We start from the raw sequence: 5,483 nt of genomic DNA, 5'->3' as shown, positions 1-5,483 counted from the left end.
ATTCAAACACGGCCATACATTAAATTAAACAGGGGGGATTCCCTCGCTATGCTCTCTAAACCCTAGATCATTGACTGAAACTCGTGGACTTGGACGACGTTTTTAATTTGTACATAGTAAACCCTAGCCACGATGATTGCTAACCCATTGGCTTCAACGAGACCGGTGTGTCGAGCAGTGAAACTAGACGAATAATATATTACTCGTGACTTTGGTAAACAAAACAAAACATTACATACGATAGACTAATCCACCAAATCTGCATTTCTGTGAAACAGTAAGAGTACAAAACGTTGCAACGAAGAAAATATGTACCTTCTTCCATTGTTCAGCAAAACAAAGGCACCGACGAAGAGCTCCAAGAAATCGGCGACGTTAGCCACAAATACACAAACAGTTTTCTTCACTAAACAAAATCAGCGGTGAACTTCAGACGTAATGATATCAATGGAGTATACATGCATAAATTTTGGGAGAAAGAGAGATTGAAAACGTGACCTGAATTGATAATAACCGCAGAGATTTTGGGAGAGGAAATCATGGGAGTTACCATAACAACCAACTTTGCATATACTTGATTTAGCCTTTTTCGATTTTTTAATAGCTATAATTTAAATTCAGTTGGCAATATTTGAGGTCGTTAGATCTCCAGATTGAATGGACGAGATTGAAAAGAACAATAAAACAAAAGATACAAAAAGATATGAATACCTCCATGTATTAAAATCCATAATACATTATGTACTTGACATGACGTTAAAGTATTTTCAGGAAATGAATTTAATTTAAGGTTTACAAGCCATTTGTAGGTAAAAAAAAACAAAGTATATGTTCAGGTTATTAATAAAGTATATTTGCTATATTTCAAGAATATCGTTTCTTTTCTACCCTCATTTGAGGACATGCAGAATTTATCACGCACGTTTTCTACCCTGATTTGAGGACATGCAGAATTTATCGATCACGTTATTATTGTTTTAAGGTGCCGTTTGTTTGTCATAACTAATTATTATATGACAATTCATCTATGATTAATTGATGAAAGTATTTTAGTTGGAGATGGTGACTATAACTAAGTATTGATTATCCATCTAAAATTAAATTGTGAAATTCTATGAACAAAACATAATAGTACATATTTAATCCTAAGATATAATTTTGCCAAAAAAAAACATGCCCGAATAGTTATTAGATGGTTGAACACTAGAGATTTAATTAAGATTTCAAGCTTAGGCTTCTAATTTATCCATGTTAATTACAAAAAAAAACATACCCGAATAACGGAAATTAAAGTTAATCTATGTGTTTTTGCTTGGAAGAATAAAAAATAATTGATTACATTTTTTTTAAGTTGCAAGCTATCCACGAGTATGTGGTATTACTAATAAACTCAGTACTAGTTCGGTAAGGCAGATAAGGATTATTTATTCGGGATTATCAGCTTTGTCACGTGTTTGGTGACCCATATACAAAAAGAAAGGCTCGTGTTAATTTACTCCGCCCATCTTGGTGGTGAGTTTTATACGGTTGCCCTCTCTTTTGTCCATACTTATCGCCCCCTTCCTCTTGCGATACACAATCCCCCAGTCCGGATAATAATTTCTAGGGGTGAGCAAAAAATCGAAAACTGGATATCCGAACCGAACCAAACCGAAATTTTGAAATTCGCTTCGGTTTTTAGGTTCTATTCAGTTTTAAAAATACAAAAAATTCAGTTTTTCGGTTCGGTTCAGTTTGATTCGGGCGAAATAGAAAACCGAAAAACCAAAAAACCGAATTATATTTTAAATACAATATTATGTAAATTCTATTAATTTAATATTATATATATATATATATATATATATATGGGTGCGTTAAAATGATAACCATATTTATGGTGATTACCTAATAACCTATCATTTTATAGGTCAAAAATATCATTTCTACTAAAAATGATATTTATACACTATAAAATGATATTTTTTCAGCATGCATAAAATGATACTTTTAATCCATAAAATGATATTCTATTTTATAAAATGATATATTTCGTTCATAGAATGATAGCTTATTAGGTTATCACCATAAATATAATATATATATATATATATAGAGGAGTGATCAATTGCTAACTCATCATTTAATTGCTAAATACAACTAATTTAAGACAATAAGATTTTAGAAATCTTGAGGTCTAAAATTTGCCACGTGTAATATTCATTTTTATTAATTAAATTGAAAAAGATAAAAAAACTACCAAATTAGGGTTTTAGATGAAAATGTCAATATAGTGTTTCGAAAATATCAACACAATGCTTTGAGTATGTTAACACATTGCTTATATTAACATTCTACATATGTTATATTGACATATTTTATATACTATGTTAAAATTTGATGTTGTACGAAAAAATTGAAAATTTTCAAAAAAAATTTTAAATTTTGACATCAGAACATATGCAAGTGAGAACTCGTTAGAATCCTTATGAAATTATCTTTAATTTGTTATATGTTGTGCGAAAACATAATTTAAATCAAGAAAGTTATATGCGTTTTAAAGTTATGAGATATTTTTCAAAAGTTAGTTATAATTGTAAATTGACCTTAATACCCTTATTGACGTTTTTTGTTGATCGTATTGACATTCCGGGGCTGATTATTTAGACCCTTGATTTGAATATCTAATGGCTATTATTTAATTGTAGTTAACAAATAAGTATTGAGTTAGCAATATAACACTCCCCTATATATATATATATATATTCTTTTTGTAATATATTCTATATAATAGTATGTAGTATTATATCATATTTTATATATATATATATAGAGTAGTGATATGGGGCAAGTACCTATTAAGTCCATAACTAGAGAACAAATTTCAGCCATAAGATCAAGAAATCAAGGGCTAATATTAGCCGTGTCATTTTTGAAATTGAAGCAAAATCAGTTCACTATACCAAAGATTTACTTCACTATAAGAAGGCGGGGGTATAATTGTCATTTAACAAACAAAATTAGGGTTAAAAGTAAAATGCTCTCATTTTGAAAATTAACCTCGTCGCGTGATTCCAACTTCTCTTCTCTCTTCTGCAAAATTCACGTGATTCAACCTTGTCGTTGCCGTCGCCTCATTCCATAGCCGTTGCTGCTGATTGTGTTTATGTGTTATACCGATTACCGTTGACTAACTAGGAGCTTAGTGTGATTATTCGGAAACCACTGGAAATTGAATACATTGTCCTCCACATTTCTACACGAAAGGAGTTATATAAATTGATCAATCAATCCCCATCCTTCTTATTATATGTACTGAAGTTTGTCTAGTTCTAGTGCTTGCTGTGGAACAGACTAAAATCATATGCGACATTACGACCTACGGAGCATGAATATATACAATGTCAGAAGTTTAGGAATGGTCAACCTAGATCATACTAATAATAAAGTGAGGTTAAAAGAAATTCCATTTGTGGTTTAGCATTGGTATATGGTGTATACCCTATAAACAGAATTCATATATTCACCGCTGACATGTATTGACACTTTCACTCATGGAGCTTTCTCATTCTTTCCGTACTGGAATGTCCCTTTTGGGCCTTTTTAAAAAATCTGAAATCTTATAGTGATCCATTTTTTTCGTATCAGTGAAGCAAAAACATGCTTAGAGTGATGTGTTCTATGGTTGGAGTGATGTTTCTGTGATATTTGCTTATAGTGATCTATTTTTTTAATATCAGTGAAGTAAAAACATGCTTAGAGTGATGTATTCCATGGTTATAGTTTTTTGCGCACTGTACGGGAACAAAATAAATCACTATAAGTAAGGATCACAAACACTTCTCTCTAACCATGGAACACATCACTCTAAGCATATTTTTACTTCACTTATATGAAAAAAATAGATCACTATAAGCAAGGATCACAGAAACTTCACTCTTACCATGGAATACATCACTCTAAGCATGTTTTTACTTCACTGATATGAAAAAAATAGATCACTATAAGAAAGGATCACAGACACATCACTCTAACCATGAAATACATCACTCTAAGCATGTTTTTACTTCACTGATATGAAAAAAAAGATCACTAAAGCAAGGATCACAGAAACTTCACTATAACCACGTAATACATCACCCTAAGCATGATTTTACTTCACTGATATGAAAAAAAAAACAGATCACTATCAGCAAGGATCACATACACATCACTCTAAGCATGTTTTTACTTCACTGATATGAAAAAAATAGATCACTATAAGCAATGATCGCAGAAACTTCACTCTAACCATGAAATACATCATTCTAAGCATGTTTTTACTTCACTGATATGAAAAAAATAGATCACTATAAGCAAGGATCACATAAACTTCACTCTTACCATGGAATACATCACTCTATGCATGTTTTTACTTCACTGATATGAAAAAAATAGATCACTATAAGCATGGATCACAGAAACTTCACTCTAACTATGGAATACATCACTCTAAGCATGTTTTTACTTCACTGATATGAAAAAAATAGATCACTATAAGCAAGGATCACAGACACATCACTCTAACCATGGAATACATCACTCTAAGCATGTTTTTACTTCACTGATATGAAAAAATAGACTACTATAAGCAAGGATCACAAAAACTTCACCCTAACCATGGAATATATCATTCTAAACATATTTTTACTTCACTGATATGAAAAAAATAGATCACTATAAGCAAAGATCACAGACACATCACTCTAACCATGAATGTAACGCCCCACTTTTCGAACCCTAATTTTGGAACCCTAAGACGTTGCATTTATTGCTTTGATTGTCGCAATTAAATGGCGAATCGTTATGTGTTTGCTTTGGTGACCTAATTTTGATTTGACCGAGTCAAATTTCGTTGGTTTTATGACGTGGCTTAAATTAATTGATGTGGAATGAAAAATATTGCGGTAACTTATATTTTTAAGTGGAGTGAGATTTAATTAGGATCATAAATAATTACCTTGCCCTTTTGTGGAGAAAATTTCGACCACTATTGGTAATTGGAGAGGAATTCTTTTCTTGGATTTAATTATTTGTGTTGGGATAATTGTCCAAATTAAATCCAAAGCCTAATTATCTTATTTCTTCATGATAAAAATCGCCCTATTATTTTTCCTAAGGGAGATTTCGAAATTTCCTAATTTGTGGGAGAAGGAAATTATTCATTATTTATTTTGATCCCTTAATTATTTCATTCCATGTTTCAATTGGAATATCCTAGCAAATCTTGCCTTATCTATTTTATTAAAGATTTGGAAATTATTCCTTGTGGAAGAAATAATTTCACACGCCTATTTCCTAGTTTATGGGAGGATTTTTATTTATTTTTTTGCTCCGTATTATATTTTTCTGCTCTGTGAAAATACCAAATTAAATTAGAGGCTAATTAAATAGCCCTAAAATTCGAAAATCCTCCTTATTTCTCCCCTATTTTTACGCCAACTCCCTCCCCCAAATCTCCCATC

This window comes from Salvia splendens, chromosome 5 (genome assembly GCF_004379255.2).
Source record: "Salvia splendens isolate huo1 chromosome 5, SspV2, whole genome shotgun sequence".
Classification (NCBI taxonomy): domain Eukaryota; kingdom Viridiplantae; phylum Streptophyta; class Magnoliopsida; order Lamiales; family Lamiaceae; genus Salvia; species Salvia splendens.
The sequence above is the reverse complement of the archived record's forward strand: the minus strand, read 5'-3'. Positions refer to the sequence as shown.